The 20098-nt window shown below is 37.9% G+C and overlaps 2 long non-coding RNA genes across 2 annotated transcripts in view; one reads left to right on the plus strand and one right to left on the minus strand.

Annotated features, from left to right (window-relative positions):
- The window catches only part of LOC309666517, a 48991-nt gene that overhangs the window by 16937 nt on the left and 11956 nt on the right, over positions 1–20098 (minus strand). The window lies entirely within an intron of this gene.
- LOC309666499 overlaps positions 3428–20098 on the plus strand; it is a 28120-nt gene continuing 11449 nt past the window's right edge. The window contains exon 1 of the long non-coding RNA XR_014267126.1: positions 3428–11740. This is a non-coding gene — a long non-coding RNA (uncharacterized lncRNA). The remainder of the gene's footprint in view (positions 11741–20098) is intronic.

A 20098-nucleotide genomic window follows, 5' to 3' on the forward strand; every position in this document is an offset into this window, starting at 1 on the left:
CCACTTCAGACTAAGGGACACATAGAAAGTGAGGGGATGGAAAAAAATATTCCATGAAAATGGAAATCAAAAGAAAGCTGGAGTAGCTATACTCATATCAGATAAAAAAGACATTAAAATAAAGAGTGTTACAAGAGACAAGGAAGGACACTACATAATGATCAAGTGATCAATCCAAGAAGAAGATATAACAATTATAAATATATATGCACCCAACATAGGAGCACCTCAATACATAAGGCAAATGCTAACAGCTCTAAAAGAGATAATCGACAGTAACACAGTAATAGTGGGGGACTTTAACACCTCACTTACACCAATGGACAGATCATCCAAAATGAAAATAAACAAGGAAACAGAAGCTTTAAATGACACAATAGACCAGATAGATTTAATTGGTATTTATAGGACATTCCATCCAAAAACAGCAGATTACACTTTCTTCTCAAGTGCGCATGGAACATTCTCCAGGATAGATCACATCTTGGATCACAAAAAAAGCCTCAGTAAATTTAAGAAAATTGAAATCATATCAAGCATCTTTTCTGACCACAACGATATGAGATTAGAAATCAATTACACGGAAAAAACCGTAAAAAACACAAACACATGGAGGCTAAACAATACGTTACTAAATAACCAAGAGATCACTGAAGAAATCAAAGAGGAAATCAAAAAATACCTAGAGACAAATGACGATGAAAACACGATGATCCAAAACCTATGGGATGCAGCAAAAGCAGTTCTAAGAGGGAAGTTTATAGCTATACAAGCCTACCTCAAGAAACAAGAAAAATCTCAAGCAAACAATCTAACCATACACCTAAAGGAACTAGAGAAAGAAGAACAAACAAAACCCAAAGTTAGCAGAAGGAAAGAAATCATAAAGATCAGAGCAGAAATAAATGAAATAGAAACAAAGAAAACAAGAGCAAAGATCAATAAAACTAAAAGCTGGTTCTTTGAGAAGATAAACAAAATTGATAAACCATTAGCCAGACTCATGAAGAAAAAGAGGGAGATGACTCAAATCAATAAAATTAGAAATGAAAAAGGAGAAGTTACAACAGACACCACAGAAATACAAAACATCCTAAGAGACTACTGCAAGCAACTCTATGCCAATAAAATGGACAACTGGAAGAAATGGACAAATTCTTAGAAAGGTATAACCTTCCAAGACTGAACCAGGAAGAAATAGAAAATATGAACAGACCAATCACAAGTAATGAAATTGAAACTGTGATTAAAAATCTTCCAACAAATAAAAGTCCAGGACCAGATGGCTTCACAGGTGAATTCTATCAAACATTTAGAGAAGAGCTAACACCCATCTTCTCAAACTCTTCCCAAAAATTGCACAGGAAGGAACACTCCGAAACTCATTCTATGAGGCTACCATCACCCTGATACCAAAACCAGACAAAGATACTACAAAACAAGAAAATTACAGACCAATATCATGATGAATATTGATGCAAAAATCCTCAACAAAATACTAGCAAACAGAATCCAACAACACATTAAAAGGATCATACACCACGATCAAGTGGGATTTATCCCAGGGATGCAAGGATTCTTCAATACACACAAATCAATCAATGTGATACACCATATTAACAAATTGAAGAATAAAAACCATATGATCATCTCAATAGATGCAGAAAAAGCTTTTGACAAAATTCAACACCAATTTATGACAAAAACTCTCCAGAAAGTGGGCATAGAGGGAACCTACTTCAACATAATAAAGGTCATATATGACAAACCCACAGCAAACATCATTCTCAATGGTGAAAAACTGAAAGCATTTCCTCTAAGATCAGGAATGAGACAAGGATGTCCACTCTCACCACTATTATTCAACATAGTTTTGGAAGTCCTAGCCACGGCAATCAGAGAAGAAAAAGAAATAAAAGGAATACAAATTGGAAAAGAAGAAGTAAAACTGTCACTGTTTGCAGATGACATGATACTATACTTAGAGAATCCTAAAAATGCCACCAGAAAACTACTAGAGCTAATCAATGAATTTGGCAAAGTTGCAGGATACAAAATTAATGCACAGAAATCTCTTGCATCCCTATACACTAATGGTGAAAAATCTGAAAGAGAAATTATGCAAACACTCCCATTTACCATTTCAACAAAAAGAATAAAATACCTAGGAATAAACCTACCTAGGGAGACAAAAGACCTGTATGCAGAAAACTATAAGACATTGATGAAAGAAATTAAAGATGATACCAACAGATGGAGAGATATAGCATGTTCTTGGATTGGAAGAATCAATATTGTGAAAATGACTATACTACCCAAAGCAATCTACAGATTCAATGCAATCCCTATCAAATTACCAATGGCAATTTTTACAGAACTAGAACAAATCATCTTAACATTTGTATGGAGACAAAAAAGACCCCGAATAGCCAAAGCAGTCTTGAGGGAAAAAAACGGAGCTGGAGGAATCAGACTCCCTGACTTCAGACTATACTACAAAGCTACAGTAATCAAGACAATATGCTACTGGCATAAAAACAGAAACATAGATCCAATGGAAGAAGATAGAAAGCCCAGAGATAAACCCACGCACCTATTGTCAACTAATCTATGACAAAGGAGGCAAAGATATACAATGGAGAAAAGACAGTCTCTTCAATAAGTGGTGCTGGGAAAACTGGACAGCTACATGTAAAAGAATGAAATTAGAACACTCCCTAACACCATACACAAAAATAAACTCAAAATGGATTCGAGACCTAAATGTAAGACCAGACACTATAAAACTCTTAGAGGAAAACATAGGAAGAACACTCTTTGACATAAATCACAGCAAGATATTTTTTGATCCACCTCCTAGAGTAATGGAAATAAAAACAAAAATAAACAAATGGGACCTAATGACACTTCAAAGCTTTTTCACAGCAAAGGAAACCATAAACAAGAGGAAAAGACAACCCTCAGAATGGGAGAAAATGTTCGCAAACAAATCAATGGACAAAGGATTAATCTCCAAAATATATAAACAGCTTATGCAGCTCAATATTAAAGAAACAAACAGCCCAATCCAAAAATGAGCAGAAGACCTAAATAGACATTTCTCCAAAGAAGACATACAGATGGCCAAGAAGCACATGAAAAGCTGCTCAACATCGCTAATTATTAGAGAAATGCAAATCAAAACTACAATGAGGTTATCACCTCACATCAGTTAGAATGGGCATCATCAGAAAATCTACAAACAACAAATGCTGGAGAGGGTGTGGAGAAAAGGGAACCCTCTTGCACTGTTGGTGGGAATGTAAATTGATATAGCCACTATGGAGAATAGTATGGAGGTTCCTTTAAAATTCAAAAATAGAATTACCATATGATCCAGCAATCCCACTCCTGGGCATATACCCAGAGAAAAGCATAATTCAAAAAGACACACACACCACAATGTTCACTGCAGCACTATTTACAATAGCCAGGTCATGGAAGCAACCTAAATGCCCATCAACAGACGAATGGATAAAGAAGAAGTGGTACATATATACAGTGGAATATTACTCAGCCATAAAAAGGAACGAAATTGAGTCATTTGTTGAGACGTGGAGGTATCTAGAGACTGTCATACAGAGTGAAGTAAGTCAGAAAGAGAAAAACAAATATCGTATATTAACGCATGTATGTGGAACCTAGAAAAATGGTACAGATGAACCTTTTTGCAGGGCAGAAGTTGAGACACAGATGTAGAGAACAAACATATGGACACCAAGAGGGGAAAACCGTGGTGGGGTGGGGATGGTGGTGTGCTGAATTGGGTGATTGGGATTGACATGTATACACTGATGTGTATAAAATTGATGACTAATAAGAACCTGCAGTATAAAAAAACAAAGAAAACAACTAATACTAAACTTTCATTGGGTTATTTGTATGGAAATATGTTAATACGAATGTTTCAGACATTACATGAAATTTCTAAAAATCTTATATGTTCTGGTATAATGTTATAAGTCATAATTCTAGTTATTACTTTAAAATGTATATCTCAGAAATAACTAAATTTCCTTGTCAATTGCATTATTATGACCTTTCATCAAATCTTTAACTGTGGTCATTTTTAAGTCTTTTGTCATTTACAGATAGTTCTGGGTGTACTCTGATGCTTTTGCAAAAATGTTCCTATAAAAGGGTTTCATCTTCAAGTAATTCATGGAAACGACTCTGAGAAGTACAGGTTTCTGGTAACTGACTGTACTGCTGAACTGAATGAATAAGCATTTTCAGAACTCTAATGGAAAACTGATGAATTCATAAAAGTGCTAACAAAAGATCAAGATGAAAAAAAAGTTAATTACATGGGACTGAGTGAACTGATGAGGATGATTATAATTTTTGTGACTTTCTGTTTGAATAAAAAAAAACAAACCCCACAAGGACTCAGAGGCAAAAAATACACAAATCAATTTTCACTGCAAAGTAAAGGAGCTGTTACAGTGGAGGATTACTGGACTGAATGTCAATATTATGACATAATATGAGTGTGTTTCATGTTTGGTAACTGCAATCATTGTTGCTTTTGCTGTGGTCATCCATTTACAATGCTTGGTGACAGTTTATTTATCTCTTGTAAAAATAAAATACAGTGTGTGTGTGTGAAAAACAAAAAAACAAAAAAAACCAGTGTTTACAGAACAGAGCCCAAGAGATTGGCATGGCATTCAAGGCCCCCACGGTTTAGTTCCTGCCAAGTTCCTTAGCCTCTTCTCTCACTCTATGGCTGCCCCGACCCCACCCCATGTCCATGCTGCAGCCACGCACTGGCTGTCATAAATGGGCAGGTGACCAATGGGCTCATGACCAAGGATGGTCCTCATCAGTAGTCCTCAATGTGCTGTGAAGTTTCTGGCCTCCATGTCTTTGCCCAGGCTGTTCCCTCAACCCAGAAAGCCCTTCCCCATCTCCCACATGAAAATTCTACTCAAGCCTCCAAACATCGACTTAGAGGCCATCATATCCATTGCCCGAGCAGAATCCCTATTCCTTGCGGGCACCCCTACAGCACCCGGCCACACTGCTCTCACCACCCCTCACACTCCGCCTCATGTAAAGACATTGATGAGTTATGTGCACACACCCGTCCCCAGCTCCCACTCACATCTGCTCAGGTGTGAGATCCTGAAGGCAGGGACCAACTCTTATTCATCTTTAGATCCCCTCCCAGCACTTGGCAGTGTCTGACACAGAGATGTGCTCAGTGAATATCTGTATAATCAAATGGATGCACAGATGTGTAACACCTGTCCTTATGGAAGGATTCTGTGATCACTCCAGCCAGGGCCAACAGAGAGCCTCGTACCTGCGTTGGCTGCTGTCCCATTACCTTGGGCTATAACTATGTATGTGTTGGGTTGCCTACGTCCTACCAACCTACCTCAACTCCTGGCAAGAGAGTGTGAATTCCCGAAGGTAGTGATGATGCCTGATTTATCTTTGTGTGCACAGCACAGACCCCAGCATGGAAATGATAAATGAATGAAGTCCATTAATGATAATAAATTAATCTATGTGGACAACTGTTAAGAAAAAAAAAAAAGTGCTATATGATCCAGCAATCCCACTTCTGGGCATATATCCAGACAAAACTATAATTCAAAAATATACATGCACCTCTATGTTCATAGCAGCACTATTCACAATAGCCAAGACATGGACACAACCTAAATGATATACACACACACAATGGACTACTACTCAGCCATAGAAAAGAATGAAATTATGCTATTTGCAGCAACATGGATGGATCTAGAGATTATCATACTAAGTGAAGTAAGTCAGAAAGAGAAAGACAAATACCACAGGATATCACTTATATGTAGAATCCAAAATACGACACAAATGAATTTATCTTAGAAACGGACTCACAGACATAGAGAACAGACTTGTGGTTGCCAAGAAAGGGGGGGGTTGGGGAAGGGATGGATTGGGAGTTTGGGATTATCAGATGCAAACAATTGATATATAGAATGGATAAACAACAAGGTCCTCCTATTGTATGGCACAGGGAACTATATTCAGTATCCTGTGATAAACCATAATGGAAAAGAATATGAAAAAGAAAATACATATATCTGTAACTGAATTACCTTGCTGTACAGCAGAAATTAAACACAACATTGTAAATCAACTATACTTCAATAAAATAAATTTTTTAAAAAACAGGCTAGGTCAGTTAAAGGATGAAAGGGAAAAAGAAAAACATCACACCAGAACCCTCCTATCTCATGCTTCTGCACAATTCAAGTCCCCTCTGTACCACATGCTACCATGGACATCAGCAGTGAAGGGGAGCAGAATATGCCACCCCATAATATGCTGCTTTGTCATATTGATTATTTTGAATTAAAGTCACTTAAGAAACAGTCAGTGCAAGGACACTCTGACCCTCCTTTGTTCTCCTGAAAGCAGGAAATAAATCTCCCATGTCAAAGCTACCCTCCCTCTACCAGGAGGGTACAAGACATCCTTATCACCAAAGACAGGCAATTTAGGGACAAGAAAGGCTATATAAGCAAACCTTTTATTTTGTCACTAATTTGCTAACCCCAAGCCCAAACCACTTTGTCTTGTCAACTCTTCACAAATTTGTTTCCGTGTCTAAAAGGCATAAAAGCTGCCTACTTTGGTCACTTCTTTGAGTCTCATATTTTTATGAGTTCCCATACATAGGAATTAAATTTGTTTTCTCTACTGTTAATCTGTCTTATGTCAATTTAATTATTAGACCAGCCAAAGAACCTAGAAGGGAAGAAGGGAAAAGTTTTCCTTGCCTGTAGCATCATATAGCTGGGATTCAAAACACTGGGAGGAGATGAGGTTTATCAAGAAAAGTGTGTGGACTGCGGAAAAGAAACGAGGATCTGAAACAGAGCCCTGAGATTGCTGGCATTTAAGGATTAGCAAAGGAGGAAGGGCTTGTATAAAACAGAATGGAAAAGCAATTGGAGAGGGCGGAGGAAGATGAGGACAGAGCAGTGTTATAAAAACCACAAGAAATAATCATTTCAAGGAAGAAGCTGTGCATAACCTGAAACCCCAAAAGAGTTGGTGTCAGTGAACCTTTGGTGTGCCAGAATGTAGGTTCGGTGTGGCTCCATCTTCTAACATTTGAGAAAAGCCAGAAATCCCAGTGAAATCTTATTTTAAACACTGTTCAAGTCAAAATAGATGTGACAACAAAAGCCTCCAGTTTGCAACCTCTGAGCTGGCAGACCCTTACCGCCACCTGTCTAGGTGGAGAGAAGACTTCATTTTCAAGGGACCATTTGCCAATATCCAGTTCTAGATCTATTAGGGGCACTGAAGGCCTCCTGCAACTGTTGAGATTTTCTGATGGCTTAACGTCTCAGATGGTGATTATGTGGCTTTCCAAATACTATAGATGATTGGCTTAATCAAGTAAGTCAATGGAAAAATGTGCCTCATCCATTCACCTTCCTACGGTTCTAATGTCAACCATGGAGGCACCAGTTCAGACCTTGCCTCCATCAACTGCTCTGGCCAGAATGCTGACTCAGCTTCACCTCAACTTCTTCCTTCTGTGGTTCCTGGGAGTCCCCCATCTCCAGGAGCCCCATCAGAGCCACATACCCACCTAGGATACCTTTATACGCCTCTGCTCAGCTCAATGGTGATTCCCTCAAGTTCCAGCAACACTAAGAGGACTGATCCAGGTCAGCTTTCCTCTCACAGGCAGTGTGATGACTAATGCCCTCCTTGCAGACCTGATAATAAAAAGAACCGCCACTTTTTTTTTTAAACATCTTTATTGGAGTATAATTGCTTTACAATGGTATGTTAGTTTCTGCTGTATAACAAAGTGAATCAGCTATACATATACATATATCCCCCTATCCCCTTCCTCTTGCGTCTCCCTCCCACCCTCCCTATCCCACCCCTCTAGGTGGTCACAAAGCACCGAGCTGATCTCCCTGTGCTGTGCAGCTGCTTCCCACTAGCTATCGATTTTACATTTGGTAGTGTGTGTATGTCCATGCCACCTCCACTTTTTGAATCCTCACTAAGTATTAACATATACTGGGCAGTCAATAGAGGTGATTCCTTATCCATTTGGCAACATTGTGAAATGTCTGTAATTTCATTTCATAGATAAGGAAAAATAAAATTCAGCAAAGTTAACTGGTTTGCCCAAAGTCCCAAAGCCAGTTAGATGGATCTGGGACTTGAGCCTAGATTAATCAGATTTCTATTACACAGGTTGCCTTTCCTATCTCTGTACAATGATCCATTTGAACCAAGTGTAACATGGCTGCCAAACGAGGCTGATTTAGAGATCCTTGTAAACAATGTTTTACTGCCAACCGGCCAGCCACCAAAAGGATCTGGGAATTGAAGGTATTTTGCACTTACTGAAGGGGTGGGAATAGGAGAAGGCACTGCTTACAGATTCAGGCCTTATGGTCTCTGAGCTAGAGGATATTTATAAGAAACCCTTCAAAATGGTAGACAGGAGAGATAGTTCTCCCTCTTTCCAAGGCAACTACTAGTTTCTCTAATCATTGGCTTAAACATTTTGCCTTCTCTAGTCAGAATGGCCAGAACTAGGAGACATCTATAAACCACAAAAGAAATTAACACAAGTGTGTTTCACCAGCTTATCACTGAACTGGGACCCCCTTGAGAAAACAGAAAAGCTTGGCCTATTCACCTTTGTCTCACTTAACACCAGTACCTGGCTCTTGAAAGGTACTCACTAAACACTTGTGGAGAACTAAATGAAATACTTTGTCGATGAAAAAATTAATCAGTCAATCTAAGAGAAAGAAATGTAAAATTTTATTCGAGCCAAATTGAAGATTATAACCCAGGAACAGGTCAGAAAACTCAGAGAACTGTTCTGCCCATTAGAAGTCAAAACACCGTTATATAAGTTTTTTGAGACAGAGGGTTATCCATTAAGTGATATATTATTGACAGTTTACACAATCTAGCGGGTAGTGGGTTCTGGGTCATCGTGGCCCCTTACAAGATTAGAATGGAATGCTGTCTTCTAAGGAGTTGTCTTGTTGACGCTAGGAGAATGTTGCTCTTTATGGTTGAGCAGGTATTTCTGCCAATGGGGAGGTTTGGTCGATGCATAATGCAGATACACGATGCACAGTAGAGGGGAAAGAGGAGGCCAAAGGGCAGAGAAATTTTTTTATGTTTAAATTTTTCCTGTCTTGCCATAAAATATGAATTTAATTTCACAGTCTGGTTCTGAACTAGTGAATGTGGGTTTTTTTGTTTTTTTGTTTTGGGTTTTTTTGGTGGTGTTGTTTGTTTGGTTTTGTTTGGTTTGGGTCAGTTCCAAAAATCACATTTATCCTGAAAGAGCTAGGATTTGCAATCACTGAGAAATGTCAAAGAAATGATGTACCAGCTTTGAAGAGAGTTGTATAAAGATAATCCTAAAAATATTTTTTGTTGGAAGTAGACATTGAAGAGAACAGGTAGTGGTCTCAGAGCTTTAGAGCCAAAAGATCTTTGTGATCATCACATCGCTGATTCTCCTCCTTGGACAGAAAAGAAACAGAAGCCAGAGGTGGGAAGTGACTTGACCAAGGTCACACATATCTAGGACTGATGTTGCCTTTAGGATGCAGGAAGGTTCTGGTTCTTCTGTTTCAATGACATTCCACATGCTTTATAGCCTCAGTATATTCATTCCTTTGCAAGTTAACATTCAGCCGGTAAGATAATTACTAACTTCAGCTCTGCCCCTGAGGTGCCTTTGTAAAACTCCAGGGCTCCACTGAACACAGTTTGAAAACTACCAACTTAGATAATTTATCGCTGGTTATTTAAACTTTTAGCGCATTCAAGCAAAAATGTCTTTTAATTCCCTGAAAACTGGCTATTCTCATTGGCAGCATTTATTCTTCTCTTCCTTTCCTGATGAATAAACCCATTAATGAAAGAATGTGCTGTGTACTTTCTTTTGTGCTGTTATCCATCTGAATTAACATGTGTGTGGGCAGAGCCCAAGTGGTGAGACCAAGATCCTCTGCTGGGCAGACCCTCTTGTGGGTCTCAAACCCAAGGGCGCCCAAGCTTGCTTTGCGGTGATGGCAGAAACGGTGCTCTTTAGATCTGAATCCCTGAGTCTGAAATTTCTAAGTTTGAAATTCTGAGTAAGATAGAGAGCTGCAGGAAAGAATGATAAACAACCTGATTATCTCTACATTGGTAAAGCAGTGATGGAGAATTCTAGACTAATGAAGCCAGAGACACCTCATTTTAAGCCAGTATTTTCTGTAAAACTTCCTAATAGCTTGTAATAACAAGAATCATTTATTGGATGTTTACCCCATGCTTACACAACCATATGAGACAAGTACCATTATAATTCTCATTTTACCAATGACAAAACTGAGGCTTAGCAGTTGGAGTTCTTAACTCAAAGAAACACACTCTGGCTAAACAAAGCAGAGTTGGGGTGGAGAGATACTGGAGAGGAGAGATATCTTGAAGGGTTTTAGTGGTGACACCAAGGGGAGCTGGGGGAGGGAAGATTTTCTCAATCTTTATTATGTATGATGTGGAAGTTGAGTAGAGACTCTGGAGCCAGACTGCTGAGATTAGAATCCTGGCTCCACCCCTTACTCTATGTGACCTTGAACTGGGTCTCTCAGTTTCCCCATCTGTAAAGTGGGTATAATAATAGAACCTATCTCAAAGAACAGCTGTGTTTAAAAGCAGTTAGCTCAGTGTCACACTCACTGCGGGATCTCAGCATGATAGTTATCATCAGCTAATGTATAAAGTGCTATGTATTGGGTTGGCCAAAAAGTTTGTTTGGGTTTTTCATAACATCTTACAGAAAAACCTGAACAAAGTTTTTGGCCACCCCAATAAATGTGCTTTCAAGTCCCCTCCTTGGGTCAGCCTCTCTCCCAGCAGATTGCTGCCCTTGAATTCCACCTATAAACTCTAACTGTATTAATCAGCTCTGGTCATCACTAGTGGCAGCTGTGGCCTAGTGATATGTCCTTCAACCTCTGATTGGTCCAGGCAGAGATGTAAGGAGAGCATCCCACCAATGGAAACAGACCTAATCATCTCAATCTCTCAAAAAACAGCAGAAAAGATTCCTTGAAATCATAAGGAGCTTTCAAAAGACAAGTATTTGGAGGATAAACAGTAAGGAATGGCCTGGATTGTTTATACAGATCTCCTGTGACTGGAGACTGGAGTCATAAATTGAATCCTGGCATGAAACAAAGTACACACGAGGGAAGGCTTGAACTGGGGACATCAGCTTTTGTTCTCCAGTGTAGTTGCTATACCACAAATCCCCAGGAGCAGGCCTGCCAAGCAGGGACGCTCACTAGCTCTCCAATGCAGTCCCTAAGGCTGCCTCCTAATAAGTCTGGCAGAGATAAACAGGGTGACCATCCAGGCAACTGCATTATAGGGGAGAACCTCCACCATGTAGAGAGGGTGGTGTGACCACTGCCAGAGTCTCTGAGCTGAAGCATGCTGGCCTCTTTGCACAAGCTCTAAAACCAGTGAAAGAGCCCAAATTTGCCAAAGAGCTATATGGGAACAGAGGAAGAAGAGACTTAAAAAAAAAGATAATTATTCTAATAAAACACTAAATTTACAAGGAAAAAAAAGCAAAGGTACTTTCCTAGGAATTCTAATCTCACCATCAAAAAAGGACTTTGCACAACTCATCTCCCCGGAAAAGGTAGGGGAAAGCATCTCCCTGGCATAGCCTTGGGCCTTACAGATTCAGATTGGGACATCATTTTTCCTCGGTTCATGAGAGCTGCATCGTTTTTGTTTTTGTTCCTAAATTTCCTCTTACATAAAAGAACCAAAATTCCTTCCTGAAGCCTCTGGTTCCCAGAACTTGCTTAGGAAGAATTTGATGTTATAAATGCAGAACCACTTGCTTGCTTCATGACCCTGGCAAGTCACCGAACTTCGCTGAGACTTGGTTTCTCCTCTCTAGAGTCCTGGCTTTGTCTGCCCAACATGCCTTCCTCCATTTTCTCTGTTAGGTGGGCTCCATCTCACAAACCATGGCGTTGCCGCTGTAGAAATAAAAGCTCTCTGATACAGTCTTGCTTCTGCAGCCTCTCTTGCGGCCACGGGTGAACTTATAGTTTAAATTCCGTGAGTTGGAGCTTTGAATTCAAGGCAGGATCTACCTGGAATCTGTTCACATGAGAGTGGTGTCAGCCATTAAATTCAGTCTCTGGAGACACAGTGATAACAACTGGGCCCAGGGATGCTGGGGAAAGTGGTGATACTGGGAGGTCTATGCCCAGTATGTGTGTGTGTGGGGGCGGAACACACATTTTCTGCTCCATGTGTTTCCATGGGGAGGAGCCTCCCTAAGGTAACACCGGTCTTGCCTCTCCATCTGTCACCAGATCACTGAATTGCGAGCCAGCTTATCTATGGAAAACATGATTCCCAGTCTACTTTCTACTATGCAGTAAAAGGAGTCTAAGCCTGTGAGGGGAGAGGTGTGTGGATGGAGGGAAGTCTGGGTTTTCCTGCTGTGCCAGTCCTGGGGCAGGTAATTCTGCCTAATTCTGAAATGAGGTGTTAGCATTCCCGTATTAGTTCTAAAATCCATCTGCTTTTTTAAAAACTTCAATTTATTTCAGAAGGAAACTTTATATGATCACTAATGGAAAAAGATTCTTCTTAACATTAGGCATGCATAAACTTTAAATACATGACTATTAAAAATAAATATACTTGTCTACCACTTAAAATCATCTTCAGATCAGTGGTATGTGAGTTTTATTTTGGAAAACTCTCCATTATGCTATACTGCCTCTTTTTTTTGTTTTGTTTTTTAAATAGAGATAGGCCATTTTTGCCCTGAGGTAAGAAATGATAGACTGCACAGAAATGAGACTTAAACAATATTTATACAGTCACACCAAATTAATAAGTTCTCATGGCAATTATGCAAATTTCACTTTCTCTTTAATTATGTAGCTTTCTAGTTAGTGTTGGAATTAGGTAGTGTGAATCTTCCAGCTTATTTTCAAGACTGTTTTGGTTATACTAGGTCCTTTGCATTTCCACATAAATTTTCGAATAACTTGTCACTTACTTCAAAAAACAAGTCTGATGAGGTTTTGATTGGGACTGTACTGAATTTAGAGATGAAATTTTGGGAAAATGGACATTTTAAATAACATTGGGTCATCTTTTCTATGAACATGGCATATCTGCCCATTTAATTAGGTCTTTAATTTCTCTCAGCAATATTTTGTAGTTTTAGTGTAAAGTTTTTGCATTTCTTTGATTAAATTTATTCCTGTTTTGTGTTTATGATTTAAAATTGTCTTAAAGTTTTATTTACATTTTAAAAATTAATGTTATATACTGGTGCTAATATGTAGACATATGATTGATTTTTGTATATTGTTATTATATCCTAGAGCCTTGTTAGATTCACCTATTAGTTTTAGTAACTTTTTGTACATTCCATAGGATTTTTTATGTAAACATTCATGCTGTCTGTGAAAAAATGACAACTTTTCCCTTTTCAATCTTGATGACTGTATTTCACTGTTTGGCCATATAAAACTGGCTAGTATCTCCAGTACAATGTTGAATAGAGGCCATGAGAGTTGACATTATTGTCTTGTTCATGAAATTAGGGAGAAAGTACTCAATATTTCATTATTATATGTGATGTTAGTATTTTTAAGAGAGGCCCTTTTTCAGGTTGAGTAACTTCTCTCTATTTCTAATTTGCTGAGAATTGTATTGTGAATAGCTGCTGAATTTTGTCAAATGCTTTTAATGCTATTTAAATGATCATGTGGTTTTTCTCTTATATTATTAATGGTGAATTACATTGATTGATTTTTGAATATTAAACCAACCTTGTATTCCAGGGATAAACCTCATGTGATAATGATGTATTTTTCTTTTTGAATTTGACTTATTAATATTTTGGTAAGACTTTTTGTGTCACTATTCATGAGAGATATGCTTTATTCTCTTTTCTTGTATTGTCTTTAACAAGCTTTTGTGTTGGGATTATTTTGGCCTCAAAACAAGTTAGGAATATTCCCTCTTCTAATCTTGGAAAGAATTTAAGATTGGTGTTATGTCTTCCTTAACTGTTTGATAGAATTTACTAGTGAAACCGTTTAGACCTGGAATCCTTTTCGTGGAAAGGTTTTAATAACAAATTCAATTAAAATAACAGATATATGGATATTCAGAGTTTCCATTTCTTCTTTTGTCAGTTTTGGTGAGTTGTTTTTCAAGGAATTTGTGCATTTTATTTAAGTTGTTGAGTTTATTGACAGTGCACCATAATCCCTTATTATTCTGTTATTGTCTGTAAGATCTGTAACGATACTCCCTCTTTCATTTTCAGTATTGATAAATTGTTTCCTTTTTTTTGTATCAGTCGAGCTAGGGGCTTAGCAATTTTAATAATTTTTTCAATAAACAAATTTTGGATTTCGTTAAATTTTCACAGCTTTCTGTTTGATTTCTGTTCTTATCTTGGTCTCATCTCTTCCACATCTTTTGAGTTTAGTTTAGTTATTTTTTTAGTTTCTTAAGGTGGAAACTTAGGTTATTGGTTTTAAACATTTCCCTTTCAGTTTCTGCCTGCTTTTGGTTTTTCTCTGGTGCCTTTAAAACAACTAGGTAAAATATTTTGTCCATAGTGTATAAGTGTTATCTGCAGAATAGTCATTCAGTATAAGCCCTTCTGCCATTGCTGAAACTGGAACTCAGTTTTGTTTTGTTTTTTAATTTTTGGCTGCACGTGGGCTTCTTCTAGTTGCGGCGAGGAGGGGCTACTCTTCGTTGCAGTGCACGGGCTTCTCATTGCGGTGGCATCTCTTGTTGCAGAGCATGGGCTCTAGGTGTGTGGGCTTCACTAGTCATGGCTCACGGGCTCTAGAGGGCAGGCTCAGTAGTTGTGGTGCATGGGCTTAGTTGCTCCATGGCATGTGGGATCTTTCCAGACCAGAGATCGAACCTGTGTCCCCTGCATTGGCAGGCGGATTCTTAACCACTGTGCCACCAGGGAAGTCCCTGGAACTCAGTTTTAAGCTTCAAAATCTTGGGTAAGTATTCTAACCCATCTGTCAACTTCCTCACCTGTAAAGTGGGGGTGATTTAACATACCTTAGAAGATTGTCATGGAAAGCAAATGAGATGATGCATATGAAAACATTTTTGAAACAATAAACATGAGGGCTTCCCTGGTGGTGCAGTGGTTAAGAATCTGCCTGCCAATGCAGGGGACACGGGTTCGAGCCCTGGTCTGGGAAGAGTCCACATGCCGCGGAGCAACTAGGCCCGTGAGCCACAACTACTGAGCCTGCGCGTCTGGAGCTTGTGCTCCACAACAAGAGAGGCCGCGACAGTGAGAGGCCCGCGCACCATGATGAAGAGTGGCCCCCACTCGCCGCAACTAGAGAAAGCCCTTGCACAGAAACGAAGCCCCAACACAGCCAAAAATAAATAAATAAAATAAATAAATTTTTTAAAAAACCTTATCAAATTTTTTAAAAAATTAAAAAAAAGAATACACATGATATATAAATTATATTATCATTAATGCAACATAAAGTTAATAAAAATAAACTCCCATGGCATGCACTTGTATTTCCACTAAAAGTTAAGACACAATCCTAAGTCATCTTATTTTCATAGCCTGGTAGATGAGGAAGATATTCCTTTATCTTTTTCCAATATATTCTAACTAACCTTGTAATTATATGCAACTTCATATCCAACCGATATTGAAGGTCTATCATGTATATATTAGGCACATTTATGTGCACTATCTTATTCAATTTCTCACAAAAATAGCGCCCTCCAATTTATCAACATGTGACAATAACTAAAAAAATTTCACACCTTGATTCTCCTCTTAAGAATCTTAATGAAATCAGAGAAGTCACCTAGATTTATGTGCAAATTGCTTATTGCAGCTTTACACATAACAAAAAAAGGGAAACCAAAATAAATGTGTATAAAGGATTTGTTAAATTATGATGCATACATGTAATGTAATATTATTCAGCTGTTAAAAACATTCAGATTATTTTATCACATGGGAAAAGTATATAATATTAAGTGTAAAGTATAAGATTACTGTTTAAACATGATTACAATTTTGTTTAAAAATAGGAATTAGAAAAAAGTAGCCAAAAGGAAATATACCAGCAGAAGCAAGAAGAACTACAATCCTGCAGCCTGTGGAACAAAAACCACATTCACAGAAAGATAGTCAAGTTGAAAAGGCAGAGGGCTATATACCAGATGAAGGAACAAGATTAAACCCCAGAAAAACAACTAAATGAAGTGGAGATAGGCAATCTTCCAGAAAAAGAATTCAGAATAATGATAGTGAAGATGATCCAGGAACTCGGAAAAATAATGGAGGCAAAGATCGAGAAGATGCAAGAAATGTTTAACAAAGATCTAGAAGAATTAAAGAACAAACAAACAGAGATGAACAGTACAATAACTGAAATGAAAACTACACTAGAAGGAAGCAATAGCAGAATGACTGAGGCAGAAGAACGGATAAGTGACCTGGAAGACAGAATTGTGGAATTCACTGCTGCAGAACAGAATAAAGAAAAAAGAATGAAAAGAAATGAAGACAGCCTAAGAGACCTCTGGGACAACATTAAATGCAACAACATTCGCATTATAGGGGTCCCAGAAGGAGAAGAGAGAGAGGAAGGACCAGAGAAAATATTCGAAGAGACTATAGTCAAAAACTTCCCTAACATGGGAAAGGAAATAGCCACCCAAGTCCAGGAAGCACAGCGAGTCCCATACAGGATAAACCCAAGGAGAAACATGCTGAGACACGTAGTAATCAAATTGGCAAAAATTAAAGACAAAGAAAAATTATTGAAAGCAGCAAGGGAAAAACGACAAATAACATAGAAGGGAACTCCCATAAGGTTAACAGCTGATTTCTCAACAGAACATCTACAAGCCAGACGGGAGTGGCATGATATACTTAAAGTGATGAAAGGGAAGAACCTACAACCAAGATTACTCTACCTGGCAAGGATCTCATTTAGATTTGATGGAGAAATCAAATGCTTTACAGACAAGCAAAAGCTAAGAGAATTCAGCACCACCAAACCAGCTCTACAACAAATGCTAAAGGAAATTCTCTAAGGGGGAGACACAAGAGAAGAAAATGACCAACAAACACAAACCCATAACAATTAAGAAAATGGTCATAGGAGCATACATATCAATAATAACCTTAAACCTGATTGGATTAAATGCTCCAACCAAAAGACACAGGATTGCTGAATGGATACAAAAACAAGACCCATATATATGCTGTGTACAAGAGACCCACTTCAGACCTAGGGACACATACAGACTGAAAGTGAGGGGATGGAAAAAGATATTCCATGCAAATGGAAATCAAAAGAAAGCTGGAATAGCTATACTCATATCAGATAAAATAGATTTTAAAATAAAGAATGTTACAAGAGACAAGGAAGGACACTACATAATGATCAAGGGATCAATCCGAGAAGAAGATATAACAATTATAAATATATATGCACCCAACATAGGAGCACCTCAATACGTAAGGCAACTGCTAACAGCTATAAAATAGGAAATCGACAGTAACACAATAATAGTGGGGGAATTTAACACCTCACTTACACCAATGGACAGATCGTCCAAAATGAAAATAAATAAGGAAACACAAGCTTTAAATGACACAATAGACTACATAGATTTAATTGATATTTATAGGACATTTCATCCAAAAACAGCAGATTACACTTTCTTCTCAAGTTCTCACAGAATATTTTCCAGGATAGATCACATCTTGGGTCACAAATCAACCCTCAGTAAATTTAAGAAAATTGAAATCATATCAAGCATCTTTTCTGACCACAACGCTATGAGATTAGAAATCAATTACAGGAAAAAAACCATAAAAACCACACACACGGAGGCTAAACAATACGTTACTAAATAACGAAGATATCACTGAAGATATCAAAGAGAAATCAAAAATTACCTAGACATAAATGACAATGAAAACACGATGATCCAAATCCTATGGGATGCAGCAAAAGCAGTTCTAAGAGGGAAGTTTATAGCAATACAAGCCTACCTCAAGAAAAAAAAACTCAACAATCTAACCTTACACCTAAAGGAACTAGAGAAAGAAGAACAAACAAAACCCAAAGTTAGCAGAAGGAAAGAAATCATAAAGATCAGAGCAGAAATAAATGAAATAGAAACAAAGAAAACAATAGCAAAGATCAGTAAAACTAAAAGGTGCTTCTTTGAGAAGATAAACAAAATTCATAAACCATTGCCAGACTCATCAAGAAAAAGAGGGAGAGGACTCAAATCAATAAAATTAAAAATGAAAACGGAGAAGTTACAACAGACACTGCAGAAATACAAAGCATCCTAAGAGACTACTACAAGCAACTCTATGCCAATAAAATGGACAACCTGGAAGAAATGGAAAATATGAATAGACCAATCACAAGTAATGAAATTGAAACTGTGATTAAAAATCTTCCAACAAACAAAAGTCCAGGACCAGATGGCTTCACAGGTGAATTCCATCAAACATTTAGAGAAGAGCTAACACCCATCCTTCTCAAACTCTTCCAAAAAATTGCAGAGGAAGGAACAATCCCAAACTCATTCTATGAGGCCACCATCATCCTGATACCAAAAACAGACAAAGATACTACAAAAAAAGAAAATTACAGACCGATATCACTGATGAATATAGATGCAAAAATCCTCAACAAAATACTAGCAAACAGAATCCAACAACACATTAAAAGGATCATACACCACGATCAAGTGGGATTTATCCCAGGGATGCAAGTATTCTTCAATATACGCAAATCAATGTGATATACCATATTAACAAATTGAAGAATAAAAACCATATGATCATCTCAATAGATGCAGAAAAAGCTTTTGACAAAATTCAACACCCATTTATGATAAAAACTCTCCAGAAAGTGGGCATAGAGGGAACCTACCTCAACATAATAAAGGCCATATATGACAAACCCACAGCAAACATCATTCTCAATGGTGAAAAACTGAAAGCATTTCCTCTAAGATCAGGAATGAGACAAGGATGTCCACTCTCACCACTCTTATTCAACATAGTTTTGGAAGTCCTAGCCACGGCAATCAGAGAAGAAAAAGAAATAAAAGGAATACAAATTGGAAAAGAAGAAGTAAAACTGTCAATGTTTGCAGATGACATGATACTACACATAGAGAATCCTAAAAATGCCACCAGAAAACTACTAGAGCTAATCAATGAATTTGGTAAAGTTGCAGGATACAAAATTAATGCACAGAAATCTCTTGCATTCCTATACACTAATGATGAAAAATCTGAAAGAGAAATTATGGAAACACTCCCATTTACCACTGCAACAAAATGAATAAAATACCTAGGAATAAACCGACCTAGGGAGACACAAGACCTGTATGCAGAAAACTATAAGACACTGATGAAAGAAATTAAAGATGATACCAACAGATGGAGAGATATACCATGTTCTTGGATTGGAAGAATCAACATTGTGAAAATGAGTATACTACCCAAAGCAATCTACAGATTCAATGCAATCCCTATCAAATTACCAATGGCATTTTTTACGGAACTAGAACAAATCATCTTAAAATTTGTATGGAGACACAAAAGACCCCGAATAGCCAAAGCAGTCTTGAGGGCAAAAAACGGAGCTGGAGGAATCAGACTCCCTGACTTCAGAGTATGCTACAAAGCTACAGTAATCAAGCCAATACGCTACTGGCATAAAAACAGAAACATAGATCCAATGGAAGAAGATAGAAAGCTCAGAGCTAAACCCACGCACCTATGGTCAACTAATTTATGACAACGGAGGCAAAGATAGACAATGGGGAAAAGACAGCCTCTTCAATAAGTGGTGCTGGGAAAACTGGACAGCTACATGTAAAAGAATGAAATTAGAACACTCCCTAACACCATACAAAAAAGTAAACTCAAAATGGATTCAAGACCTAAATGTAAGAC

The sequence above is a fragment of the Balaenoptera physalus genome (assembly GCF_965194825.1).
Source record: "Balaenoptera physalus genome assembly, chromosome: 1".
Classification (NCBI taxonomy): Eukaryota; Metazoa; Chordata; class Mammalia; order Artiodactyla; family Balaenopteridae; genus Balaenoptera; species Balaenoptera physalus.